This window comes from Microcaecilia unicolor, chromosome 7 (assembly GCF_901765095.1).
Source record: "Microcaecilia unicolor chromosome 7, aMicUni1.1, whole genome shotgun sequence".
Lineage (NCBI taxonomy): Eukaryota > Metazoa > Chordata > Amphibia > Gymnophiona > Siphonopidae > Microcaecilia > Microcaecilia unicolor.
Window position 1 is genome coordinate 66,845,566 of NC_044037.1, and position 14,191 is coordinate 66,859,756.

Genomic DNA, 14,191 nt, shown 5'->3' on the forward strand with positions numbered 1-14,191 from the left:
ATTAGGCAGCTCTAGTGGCAGGCTACTTCCTACCTCCACATACTCCATGGAATCTCTCTCTCCATTCATTTCCCCTCTCTCCTAGTGACTGAGAGCCTACAGGAAATCTGCTCTCCCCTTCTCACAGCTGGGGGGAATTATATACTGAATGATGAAGCCAGGGAAACTGAGCTTCATCCTTCCCTCGCCCTCTAGTGGGGAAGGGAGTAGCAGGCTCACCCTGCCTCGAGCCATTGCTCCCCCTGCTGGGACTGGGAATCCATTCCATCTTTTTAGGACTACTCTCCTCACTCATTCTTGCAATACCTATTCTTGATACCTATTTTCTTCCTTCTCATGTACAGCATCTTGCCTGTCTCTCTACTGCCACCCCATCATTGCCTCTCTTTCTACTCCCCCACAGGGTCCAGCATCCCCCTTGGTGTCCCTATTCACATCTTCTCCATCCAACATCTCCTCTATTTCCCTCCCTCCCTCCCCATTATCTCCCTTCTGTCACCCTACTGCCAGGGCCTTGTCCAGCATCCAAGTGGAGGAGTAACCTAATGGTTAGTGCAGTGGACTTTAATCCTGGGGGACTGGGTTTGATTCCCACTGCAGCTCCTTGTGACTGTGGGTAAGTCACTTAACCCTCCATTGCCCCAGGTACAAAATAAGTACCTGTATATATGTAAACCACTTTGAATGTAGTTGCAAAAAAACTCAGAACAGCAGTATATCAAGTCCCCTTTCCCTTTCCCCAACCCTACAAAACAAGCATATCTGATTTCTCTCTTCTCTCCCCTAATCCAGCATCACCATCTTTCTCCCCTGGACCCCAACCCCCCACCCAAATCCAATTATCCCACCTCCCTTCTCTCCACTGCCTCCTGCGGTGTGCAACAGCAATATTAAAGGAGAGAGAAGCCATGGGGCTTTCTGCACACTCTGCCATCCAGCCCCATGGATGCCATCATGCCCCCTCCCTAAAGTCACTTCCTCTTTTGATGGGCAGGGCCCAAGGAGGTTAGAGAAAGAACAGGAGACAGTGTGATGTCACAAATCTGTAGCTGGTCCACCCATGGAGGTTTTCATTCTCCCCAATGTACTATCTTGGTACACCCAAAACAATGTAATTGTTAGATGACAAGCTTGGTGGAACCGGAACCGGCAGAGCATGCAGCAGCGCATATGAGGTGGAAAGGCCCTGTGGCTTCACTCTCCTTTAATATCGTGTTGCACATCGCAGAACGCAGAAACAGCAGAGGAACCATAATCCATATAAGCAGTAACTTTGTCACCACTCATGCATATTTATTAGCATTTATTTATATAAGGTCCACCTGTTATTTAGCTGGCCTAAATTATACTCATAGCAGCTTAATTTCATACTTTACCTATAACCTATGCTGGCCCCCAGTCTGCCCTTAACTCTGCCCCCAAGTCTATGCATATGTTTTATGCACAGAATTATTATTTGTAGAACCAGCATGAATTAAAAAAAAATAAAGATGAAGAAGACAACTTATACAATTAGCATCGGGTACCGATGTTATAACTCCTGTGTATTATTTAACACTTCCCGCTTTGGTGGTAAACCACGGCTAAATAGCACTGTGGAACAAGTCCTCCGAGTCTTAGCTCTCTGCCGTGGCTGCAGCTGACACATGCACGGGCAAGCGACATCAAAAACCATTGCCTGATCTGCCGGCGTGTGGGTGTGGCAGCCTCCACGTGTGAGGAGGTCGCAAGATGGCCCGTGCATGTGTCAGTGTGAACGTTGCTGCATCAACCTGAAAAGCGAGCAAGTGCAGGTGCACGGAATTATTCAAGGAGGCTTGATGAACAGGAGATGGCAAGCCGGTCCATCCAAGGAGGTTGTCATTCCTCAGTGCAGCCACAGCCATTTTAGTACACCCAAAACAATTTTGACAGGGCGACAAGCTCCGCTTACTAGCTTCACAAGCACGCTCCTGCCGTCTCCTGTTCATCAAACCTCTTTAGAATTAATAAAGGGAGCAGTCGGCGGCATTTGGGCGTCTTGGAGAACCCTAGGTAGGTAGATAGTCAGCTCGTACACTCCCGCGGGAATTATTTCTACCCCCTCCCCCATTCCCTCCGTGCTCCAGCGTCCCGCCTTTCTCAGACGCAACTTCCTGTTTCCGGCAAAGGCGGGACGGACCGCCGGCAATCAGCTGCGCTGCCGATTTGCCCAGGAAGGACTCATAAGGGGGACGGAGAGGTAAGGAGTAAGTGGTGGAGTAGACGGAGTGCTGGAAAAAAAGGAAAGCTGTGAGATTGGTGGTGGGTAATTTCAGGTATGAGTTGGATGGTAGGCTGTGATGGGTTTGAGGGTGATGATGTGCCGGAGTGTGGACAAGAAGGGGTGGAAGACAGAGGTAGCAGATCACTGTAAGGGGAAACCGGTCCCCTTATGCTTGTGAAGAGGGGTGCTTGCAGTGTGAGAGTAGCCGAACGCGTGCGACTTGGTATTTCTGAGAACGTAATGTTTTATGTTGGAGTGATTATTTTTGTACACTAGCATAATCGAAAGCAAAAAAAAAAAAAAAAAAAACTACGAGACTACTAACTTTTGAATCAATTTAGTGGGTTTGCCCTTTCTCTGCTTTAACTAGCATAATCTACATCTTTTAGTTTTAATACCTTTATTGGGAAATATAGGCCTTACAAGGTGGAGGAGAAAATACATAATTGCATATCATCACTAAAAAGCTTCCAAAATTATTGCAACTGGTAGACTATAACCAAAAAAAGTACCGTGTCCCTGATCAGTAAGGGTAAATGAAGATGAGTCAAACGTAGTTAATATTTGTCTTGTAATCCTAAAACTAACTGGTGTCTTGTTGTACTTTAAACAGTACTTCTCAGGTTTTGCTTCTTAGTAGATTAAATCAGACTTGGCATGATCTGTGCTCCTCCTACCACTTGGAGAACAGCGCATTTTTGACCTCTGTGCACCTCATTCTGAGTTCTGAATATGCAGGTCTGGTGAAATTACAGGGCTAAAAGCCAAAGCATTTGGCCATCAAACTGAAACCTGCAGAAAACTTGCAAGAAGGTAGGAAGTGCTGTTTTCCTTCTGTCAGTGGGAAAGAGGGAAAGTGAATTTGGAACTCTTCTTTTCAATGCTACTGCTAACTGAGTAGGGCTTTTTTTGAGGGAAGATGTGATCTATTTCTTCAGCCATTCTTTAAATTACCACTCCTTTATTTAAATTACCACAAACTATTTATTTTTGGACCAAATATAAAAGTGGCAGTGCTGCACACAATGGAATTATGCACCAGAATATATTTGGATTTGGCTTGAACCTTTTTTAGTTGCAGCTTTAAGGGAGTTTGAGGTAAAGGTTTGTCCCTGGAGGGCTCACATTCTAGCTATGCAACTGAGGTAATGGAGGGTTAAATGACTTGCATAAGTCCCCAAGGTGCCATAGTGGAATTTGAACTGGGCTTTCCTAGTTCTCAGCCTTTTACTGTAATCATGAGGTTACTCTTCCACTCCAACAAATCACAAATTAATAAACAAAATCCAAGTATTAGTAATCTAAATTTTGTGTGAGCTGTTGAACAGGATCCTAAGATATTTTATTGGGCTGTAGGGATATATGTTTAAACCTTTGGTATATCTGACTTGGCATCTTCTTTGTTTTGTTTTTGTTTTTTTTTAATTCTGTTTTGTTCCTTTTCTCTGTATTGTATCTCTAGGCTAGACACTTTTCAGAACTGCCAAGTTATGTGGTTCTAGGAGGTCTTTTCTCCTTCCTCATACACCAGCATTTACCAACATTCTTAGAGGCATAATTAGCTAGTCAGGTTTTCAAAACTTCTAGTGAATATGCATGAGATCTACATACAGTGGAGATGGTGTATGAACAGATCTTCTTATGCATATTCAATGTGGAATGGGTTGTAGCCCTGAAGCACAGTTTAGACCTGCTAAGTTAAGGTCTGGGGCAGTGTAGGAATTCTAAATTAGGTCTCACCCAAGATCACCACCTTTTTTCCTGCTTCCTGGTTGTTGTATGGGGAGGACAGGCAGTAGATCTTGACTACAGCTTCAGTAGTCTGGGCATGGGCCTTGAGTGGATCAACTCGTGCTAGGGCTGCTAGCACTGCATCACAGGATTCTTCCAGGGCACCACTTGAGATCATCACAGCTCAGCTCTATCAGTAATGATTTCATGGAGACTTATTTAAAATTTGATTTTTGCTGATGTAAATCACTTTTGCAGTAGAAGTCGCTTTTTATGATCCTTGATTAGTTTATAGAGATTATCAAAATATAGTGCCTTGCAAGAGTTCTCACACCATTGTACACTTTTTCAATATTCTGTCTAAAGTACAAAAGCCTTAAAAGTAGATGTTTAACTGATCTACAAAACATACCTTGCTTTCAAGATGAAAGACTTGGACATATTCAATGAGTGGGGAAAGCATGTGGAGCATGGCTTAGAATTTTTTCTAACCACTCCATGAGCATCTGTGTGTAGCCCTGTTCTCTGTGGTTTTGCTTGCAGGAATTGGGAATTGGTCCCTCGCCAGTCTCCATTGTCAGATCCTCCTGTACTTCTCCCATAATTCATTGGACCATTTTGTGGGGGAGCTTATTTCAGTAGAACAGTCTGATGTGGCCCAAATTTGATCCCATTCAACTATATTTTCAGTTATTTTTGCTGACACACATATCTATTACAATTATACTCTTGTGCTATTTATCAATTTTATTATCTAATTGTTTTTTACTGTACTGGTTGTGTATATTTTTGTATATTTCTGATACTATCTGGGATTTAGTTTTTCATTGGTTGTATACATGGTTTTTAAAAATATATATTTTAAATTTTAAATGTGGAATACAACAAACATCTATAAATGTGACTATCATAATGTTAAAGTGTAAGCAGTACAGAAACAACCATGTAATACCATTCGTGCTGGGCAAACTTCTACGCTCTGTGCCCTGAAAATGGCAGATACAAATCAAGGTCAGGTATACACAAGTAGCACACAAGTAGCACACAAGTTTATCTTGTTGGGCAGACTGGATGGACTGTGCAGGTCTTTTTCTGCCGTCATCCTCTGTTATGATGTATCTGCAAGTTAGTTATTAAGGCTGAATATTTCTCTATTGAGTGCTTTAAAGATCATGGCTCATGAAGTTTAAAGATTTGAGTTACTACTACTACAAATCAATTCCAAATGCATGACCAAAATAAATTGAGATAGTTATGGTTCCAATTGTTGATTTGTAGAACTAGAGTAGATGTAAAGAGGTGGATCCATGAAGTTTAGTTTCTGGGTGATGGATGAAAACAGTGAGGCCTGTGGGCCTTCTGACTAAACCATTTTTCAAAGGTCATGAGACAAATTATCTCAAATATCAGTTTCCCATAGTTTTTGCATGTGACTAGTATAGCTCTTTTTCATACATAAGGATTTATAAAATACCTGATGCATTGTAACTAAATGTTTGGAAATAAAATAAATTTATTGCAGTAATTTGAGCAAATCTTATTAAAGTTCCATGTGATAATTGAGCCAATTGAAGAAATTGGGATTTGGGAAAACGAGTCTTTCTGCAATTGAATGAGAAGTTTTAAGAGCACCATTATGAATGAGTTGGTTTAGAGACCAAATACGTTACTGCCATTTCAGCCAGTTTATTGGGTGTGCTGTTTTTGTTTTTCTTTTAATCTAGTTGGAATATCAAGATTATTCCAGAGTATTTCATCAAAACACATTCCTCCTAATTTGTTGGAAGTTTGTTTAAAGGAGGAAATTGTGGCTGAAATAACTGGGATATATGATACTATTGGTATTTGATAAGAGTCGTATAAGGTTCCTTTTCAATCAAAAACTTGTAGAATTGTGAGTGGAAGAATTTGAAGTAAACCAATTAACTTTTTTAAGATAAAAGGCTGAGTGATGTATGAAGTCCAGGAAGTTAAACACCTCCAGAAGCTTTTAAGTAATTTGAGAATTTGTAAAGCAATATGAGGTGATTTAGATTTCCATAATTGTGATAATGTTCTGTCAATGCGTTTGATCAAAGACTGAAGGAAAGCAATAGGAAGCATACTAAGCATGTAACTAAGAGTTAATCTGTTTCTAGTCTTCCTCACCAACTTGAGACAAACCAGAAATTCTTAATATTTTCTATAGTGTGATTTATAGATAAAAATACCAGTTTCTTGAATGGTGGTTCTATGTTTATTCCCAGATATTTAATAAATTTGTATTTTGAAAGGAAGAAAATTGGGTAGTTCTTGTTGTTTGATGCCCTTGATGTGAAGGGGGTATTCTGTTTTATAACACAAATGTTTAAGAAGGACTCAATAGTAGAAAAAACATGAGGGATTGAGGAGGTGGAAATTGTAAAGCAGAAGGTCGTTTTTTTTTTGTTTTTTTTTTTGTTACATTTGTACCCCGCGCTTTCCCACTCATGGCAGGCTCAATGCGGCTTACATGGGGCAATGGAGGGTTAAGTGACTTGCCCAGAGTCACGAGGAACTGCCTGTGCCTGAAGTGGGAATTGAACTCAGTTCCCCAGGACCAAAGTCCACCACCCTAACCACTAGGCCACTCCTCAATTTCAAGATCATGAATTTTCAGACCAGTAATTGTTTTCTTCGATGGACATGGCTAAAGGTTCAATAGCTAGATTAAAAGGGGCGAGAGGGCATCCCTGTCTGATGTCATGAGAAACAGAAAATAAAATTGACAGATTTTAGCTTTGAGATTGAGATATTCATTTCAGGTTCTAACTTGGTTTGGTTTCTGCCCCAATTTCGTACAAATGAAAATACTATTTCCATTCCACCCACCCTGTCGATTGTATGCATGTTTATTCTGTGGTTCACATACATATTGGGTTTTTGCTCGTGGAGGAGGAGGAAGTAACCTGAGAACAGCAATTCAAGTCTGCTCCTCCTCCTGTCATGTGATGGAGGGGGAGCAAATAGCTAAAGCTGAGTGTACCTGTGAGAATAATAGCTGGGGAGAGGAGGAGAAAGATTGAGAGGTAGTATTCCTGGGGGGGGGGGGGAAGGAAAAATGAGGTGGGGATAGTGCATGCATGAGACTTTGTGGGCACAATTGGGGGTTTTGGTGGGAGTTAGAGAACTGCAGTTGGGGTGACAAATGGAACTAGGGAGACTGGAGCCAGGTGAGGGAGCTTCAGGCCTTTGATGGGAACATTGTGCAAAAACACTTCCAAAAATAATGCAGAATGTTGCAGAACTTTTGAAAACTTTGCACAGAATTTCCTCCAGGTTTAAATGTTTTAAAAAGAAGCAATAATAACAAACCTGACAGTGCCCTCCCTCTTCCCCATTATAATTAACCTGCATCTGGTTCCTGAACTGCACCACTAAGATTGGTGAAGACAACTTTATAATCAAAGTAAGGACCAGGACAAGAGTACATGTGTACATACAGCAGTAATCATTTTATTTATTTATTTAGTTGCATTTGTATCCCACATTTTCCCACCTATTTGCGGGCTCAGTGTGGCTTACAATACATTGTAAATGATGGAAATACAGTTTCTTACATTACATTGCATTACGATTATGGGTTACATTGTGAACAGATAAAGGAAGACAAGGTCAGATCAGTCGCCTTTGGGGCGTGGAAACTAAAGGATACGGTGTAAGGGATTTAATACGCTGATCGAATAATAGCAAGTGAGCGATGGGGTAGACAGTTTTTATCTGTGGGTAGATATTGAATGGGAGAGTATCATCCCTAGGCAGCCTTCTTTCTCCACCCCCCACCCCCCCTTCACTTGGGCCCTGCCAGCTTTTTCTTTTTTTAAGGGATTTCTGTGTGTTTTGCCTGTATGTAGATAAACTGGAATCAAGCTGATGGAGCTTACCTGGTGTAGGAAACCATTGTTCTTTTTAACACACTATCCAGTCAAAGAAAAAACATTTTTGGGTTTTTTTTCCACATTCCAAGCTACACAAATAGAGCCAAACTGCTAGTTTCTGGTCTTCAGCAGCATAGAAGATGAGTGCCTGATTATCTGCTGTGGACCTTAATCCATCCAATATAAGTGAGTTCAAAGTAAGGTTTGGTTTCTTTTTTTTTTTAAATCCTAAAGTTACTTTCAATTTGTAAGATTGAGGTAGAGCTGAAAGTTACCAAAGTCAGCTAGAGCATGGGTGGGCACTAGGTAATTTGAGATTCCATGGGAAAACCATAAATTTTCTTTTCAAAGCAGTTGTCAATCTGTTGTAAACACTACCACAGGGCACAACATCAAAAGGCAACAAAACAACTATAAAGCTACTTCATTTCAGATGGAATCAGCTTGAGAGAGGAAGCAATAACATTTTCCCAGGGTACTTAACATACACCAGGGAGTCTCATGAGTACTAATACTAAATGTTAGCAAAGGGGTTTCTTTGCTACTGTGGTGGAGGTTATCAATCCTCTGCTCATCCTAAGGGATAACAATCGCAGCTAGATGTCAAGTTGTCTTCATTCCCGTTTTGAGACAAGCATAGAGGCTCACTTTCAAAAGCACATAGACCTACAAAGTTACATAGAGGCATATTGTCAAAGCACTTAGACTTGCATGTTACATAGTAACCTATGGAACTCTAAGTCTATATGATTTAGAAAATGAGCACCATAATGTAACAAACAGGTTCTGGCTTGATAGGTTTGATGGGTCTCTGGTTTTTCACACCTAAATCAGATAGATGCGGTCAAGTTCTCAGATATCGGAGAATCAAGTACACAAATGATGGCAAAAACAAACAAATCTTTTGTACTAACCTTTTAGCTTCATTTTGGTAAGAATGTTTTGGATCTAAAACACATTGTTTCCTATTAATTTTGCAGCAGGAGGTTTGCCGTATCATGCAAGTGTAATTGCTAATCATGCAAAGACTTTTAGGTGGTGGTAGCTCAAACTTACTCTAGGTCTCTGAATGGGAGACATTACAAAGCAATACATTCTGAAGAACCTCACTAATACATATACAAGTTTTGGGTTTAAAAAAAGGTTTAGATAATTTTCCTAAAAGAAAAATCTGTAAGCCATTAAGATGAACTTGGGGAAAATCCACTGCTTATTTGTAGGATAGCCAATGTGTTTTACTGCTGGGATCTTGCCAGGTACTTGTGACCTGGATTGGCCACTGTTGGAAACAGGATATTGGGCTTGATGCTCGTATTTTTATATACATGTAGGATTTTACTGTAACAAGGCTTCTCTGCTTGATGTGGTTCTTAACTTCAGTGTAGGGTAATACTGCTGTGGCTGACGGTACCTCTTGCTATTCCCCACATTCATCCTTCTGTGCTCACAACTTGCAGAAGTTTGTTTGCTACCAGACACCGGTACCTGGAGATCCTGGCCCTATTTTGATTCTTTCGATGCAGGCTACAGACAAGACTTGCTGTGGTACTGAATAGGCACAGTATATAATATAATTTTTTGTTGCACTTTTCCTTCACCCCTTGGCCCACTGCAGACTGCTGCTTGGGATTCCATAAACTCTTTGGGGACACATCTTGTATAGTGGGGAAAAAATCTGGAAGCTTCTGGTCCAAATGCTTAAAACATTCAATTATACTACTATCATGCTTTATCATTATAATGTTACCCCAAATCCTTCTGTAATACTAAATGTTTATTCTCTTATATAATTCCACTATTCATGATGTATTGTAAGCCACATTGAGCCTGCAAAGAGGTGGGAAAATGTGGGATACAAATGCAATAAATAAAATTGACTGCTTTAGTCAGGTGTGCGTTCTCATGAGGGACTGTTACTAGGGCTTTGAAGTCTGTATACCAAAACTTAAACTTTGACTCCAACACCTAGTTTTCTTCTGCCTGATCCTGACTCTGCCTTTTATTGCATATAACACATCTAAGAAATTGGGCTAATTACAGAAACATAAGGGATTTCTTTATATACAAAATTAGGATTAATTGACAAGTTATATATAGCTGAAGCTTGAACAAAAAATGCTTCTGCTTTTTTTTACTTTGAAGCCGGAGAGGATCCCCCCCCCCCCCCCCCCACATCCCTGGTACATTCTTGGAATATTGTGCTGGTTTCTCCTGCAGAGGCTCACAGGAGGAGCTTTCAGCAGCTGTACATCCCCCATTCACCTTGAGTAAACAAAGGTGGAAGAAATACATGCAACAAGTGCATCAGGAGCAAGTGTGTCAGTTAACACTTGTGGGAAGTAGGGCTGTGGAGTCAGTTGATAAAAATGTACGGACTCCAGCTTCAAAATAGAAAAACCCTTTGATATAGGGTATACTTATTGTTGAGCTTTTTTTTTTTTTTTTTTTTTTTTTCTGTAAGAAAGCAGAAGCAGGACACCCTATGTAAAATGTCAGAGGAACAACACGGGAGCAGAGGGTGACAAACTGACTTTCAGCCTAGCAGGAAATGTTCAGAAGGTCTTTATTTGAAAAGAACCAGTGTGTGTTAAGAGCTGTTTCAGAAGACTGTATATCCAGTACAGTCTGTTAACTTGAAGCTTCTGTTCAAACAGTGTTGTAACCCCTGAGGCAGGCAGCTGTTCTGCTGAAACAGGACCTGTCTAGCCATTCCACTGGTGCTTTTCTAGTTAAGAACTTATAAACATCTCCTACTAGGCTGGAAGTCGGTTTGTCACCCTCTGCTCCTGTGTTCTCCTTACTTTTTTTTTTTTTTGGTGTTTTTTGTTCAAACTTATTTTGTGGTTTTTGTACATTAAAAAAAAAAAACACCCCTATGTCTAATCAAATTTCTTAGATTTACTAGACATAGGAGTCGGGGGTGGATAGTAGAAAAATAGAGGAGTTGGAGTCGAAGGCTTGGTTTACTGAAGAAACTCTTCTAGCCTGGATTTGTATCAGTTAAGAGGCCTACCATGGTAAAATTGGAGTTGCTCTGTAACACTATCCCAAGGTTTGAATTCTTCTTTTCTCAGTGGTTGGCAGTGTTACTGAGACAGTTAACATGCAGATGCAGGACGTGTAGCAGCGTGGTTTTTTCCAAGTATGTCTGTAAACTATGTGCTAAGAATTTCATGAAGCTTTAACATGAACATGAAGTTCCATGGCATCCCACAGGTCAATCCAGGGACTTGTGGGTTGTCCCTCTACCAGCAGGTGGAGAGAGAGAGAATCTCCGAGGTTTGCTATATGTGGACCTGTGCAGCCAACTGAACCTCAGTATTCTCTATCTAGCAGGTGGAGGGACATCTCTGTGCAGCTCTGGTTTGATCTGGCTACTGGTGTCCTTTGGGCCTAGTTTAGTACAGACGGGGGGGGGGGGGCGGAGAGCAGCATCGGGGGACTGTGAGTCCTGCTGCCGTCAGCCCATAGCGGGTGTTCAGCGCGACAGAGGGGTTCCCCCTCAGGTGTCTGGTGAGTCGGAAGTGCAGGGGATAGTTTCAGCGGTTTCCTCAGGGCAGTTAGTGCAGCGTGCATTGGTGGGCGCCACTTTTTCCCCTCAGACACGACCCGATCCACACATGGCGGTTGAGAGACGAGAGGCGCAGCAAGTTTCTGTGGCATAGGCTCCGATGGAGGGAAGCGCTGTATAGGGAGCAGAGGAGTCCCTTGCAGTTCCTTTTTTCCCCGGATTTTGTTTTATTAATGCACAATGCCTTTCTTTTGAAGAAGTCAGGAGCTTCTCTTCAGGCAGCCCTGTCTCTTCCTCAGCAAACTTCGGTTGCTGCAGCCTCTGTCTTTCCTGCCAAGACATCCCCGGGTGATACAGATGGCCTGGTTTTGTCTCTGGGCTCTCCCTCAATCTTTGGATTTGGCAGATGAGGTCACCCTGCCCTCTGAGGAGGGGGATGATCTGATGGCTGCCCACCTTTCTTCGCAGGGAAGAGCTTCCCTCCCTGATTGCCAACTACCAGCAGGTGGCAATGGAGAACACTGAACTTGGGGGCAGCATGGAAGTTTTTGAGGAGAATGCTTCTTTGTTTTTCACATTGGATCTTCCGTTTTGCCAAGAGGAAGGAGGCTCCTGTAAGTTACAAAGATAAGCAGGAAGGAACAAAACATTTTGCACATGTCAAGCAAAATCAAAACTGTTTAGACGTCTGTCTCAGCCAATCACAGCGCGTTTAGCTGATACCAGTGACAGCTAAACATGCTGTGATTGGCTGAGAGAGACCTGGAGGGATGGGCATCCTCGCACGTCCTGATCCTGTGGGGGGGAGGGGGGCACAAGCTGAAAACAACCTTGGAGGGGACGAGGATAATGTTGAGAGAACTTCCATGGCTGTGGTCATTTCAGGCACGTAAGAAAAGGACGCCCATCACAAAAGCTGAAGGAAAACATCCAAGTGCTCGTCAGGGATGTCCCTTTTTTTATTTTTATTTTTTTCCCCTGACAACCACTTGGATGTTTTTCCTTCAGCTTTTGTGATGGGTGTCCTCTGCATGAGTCCCGCTCAGCAGCCCCAAAGAGAGGTGCAGACCTCCAGTTAGGTTTTCCACGGTGCATGGAGTCGGAAAATGGCTGTGCATCTGCTAATTAGCTCATTATAATAACCTGTAGATCATTTGCATTCCATTTTTGTTAGCTGCTACCTTGACAGGAAAATGGCTCGGGGAACCGGTTTGTGCATGTCCTGGTTTACTACTTGCATGCTAAACTGGCTAGAACAAGTTTAAAAACCACATTGCTGGCTCATGAAGTTTAGTGCATCTGGCCCTAAGTAGCCAATTCTCACACGCGTTACTGTTTCTCTGGTCATTTATTCCTCCTCCCCACCCCCCCCCAAAACTTGGCTCTCTCAAAAAATGCCTAGTTTTAACACTCAACTCCTGTATCCTCACTTGAAACCTGCACTGATTTTTGGTCATCTGCAGCCAATGAGAACATAGCAGTCAGTGCCTCCATTTTTACTAACTGTCTTCAGGGTAAATTTTTGACTGCACAAATTTTCTACTCCTCTAAAGTGAGCTTTATCTCTTGTTTTAAGATACCCTCAGCATTTTTAACTGTTTACCTGCAACTTTTAGTTGGGGGGGGGGGGGCAGATGCTTATTTGGGACAAAGTATTGTAGTAAAAAAAAAAAGCACTAAGCATTGTCCTATAAATGGTGCTCCAAGTTGTGTGCTGTTTACAGAACAGCGCTTAGTGTGGAATATGCTACCAGTTTTGGGCTCAAGAGTTTGTCAACTGAACCCTGCTGTAAATCCTAGTGCTAAATTAGTCCTGGATCCCCCATATTGTATAACACGGGGCACAAATTCTAGGAACGCCCCTGACCTGCCAATGCCCCTTTCAGATCATGCTTAAAAATGTACACACACACCTGTGTAGAATACTAACTAGGAAGATGAGCGTGTAAATTCAAATTTGTGCCAGTTAGTGACAATTGTTTGTACCCTGTTGGTGCTAATTGGCTTGTTCAATTTGGGCACATGAACAATGTTGTGCCATATGTAGAATGTGTCCTAATTAACTAGAAACTATTGTATATAACTTTAAATTTGAAGGTAAATCTGAACAGTGCATTTTTTTCCTAAAGATTCCAGTACTCTAATACCAGGCCATCTTTCAGGGGTGAGGTGATCATCACTGAGGGACCCACCCCACAGTAGCCAGGCCCCCCTGCAACCAGTCACAGAATCTATGATAAGGCAGAATTGGTGTGTAGAGCCTGAGCGCTTTCATTAAAACTTGGGGACCATCTGTCAATTTTAGCAAACAATGGAAAAAGTGCCAGTACTCGGTATCCCCCTCAAAAAAAAAAAAAAAGCCCTCATCTTAACTCTTTGCTTTTGTGTTACACTTTGAATCAACAATTATATTTTAGTATTGGAATATTTTGTGCATTAGTCTGTAGGCATTGGAATTCCCAGCCTGATAACTAGTGTGCATCTGTGGCATAAGATGCATACTTAAAAGCCACAGACAGAATCCCCCTTATAGGGACATACAACCCAGAGCTGAAAAAATTTTAAGAAAAATCATAAAAGATCTGCAGCCTCTACTCCAGGAGGATGAATTACTGAAAGATATTCCCATCCCCCCGCCAGTGCTGGCCTTCCAACAGCCACCCAACTTAAAACACAAGCTAATTAGAAGTAAGCTCCGAACACAAACTCAAAAAGAAGAGAATGGCACACATCCTTGCAATATATCCAGCTACAAACTATGCCAAAACATTTCACAGGACCCCACGGTCATTCACAAAGGAAAAATAT

The 14,191-nt window shown here is 41.9% G+C and overlaps 1 protein-coding gene across 6 annotated transcripts in view; it reads left to right on the plus strand.

Annotated features, from left to right (window-relative positions):
* Nucleotides 1-2,153: 2,153 nt before the first annotated feature.
* The window catches only part of TMLHE (trimethyllysine hydroxylase, epsilon), a 42,502-nt gene continuing 30,464 nt past the window's right edge, over nt 2,154-14,191 (plus strand). The window contains exons 1-2 of one of the 6 annotated variants that reach the window (XM_030209444.1): nt 2,211-2,291; nt 11,372-11,378. The gene's annotated coding sequence lies outside the window, so the exon portion shown is untranslated. Of the gene's footprint in view, nt 2,298-2,996; nt 3,059-11,371; nt 11,379-14,191 lie in introns of those variants that run through there. The other 5 variants (XM_030209447.1, XM_030209448.1, XM_030209443.1 and 2 more) reach the window with 5 other exon arrangements.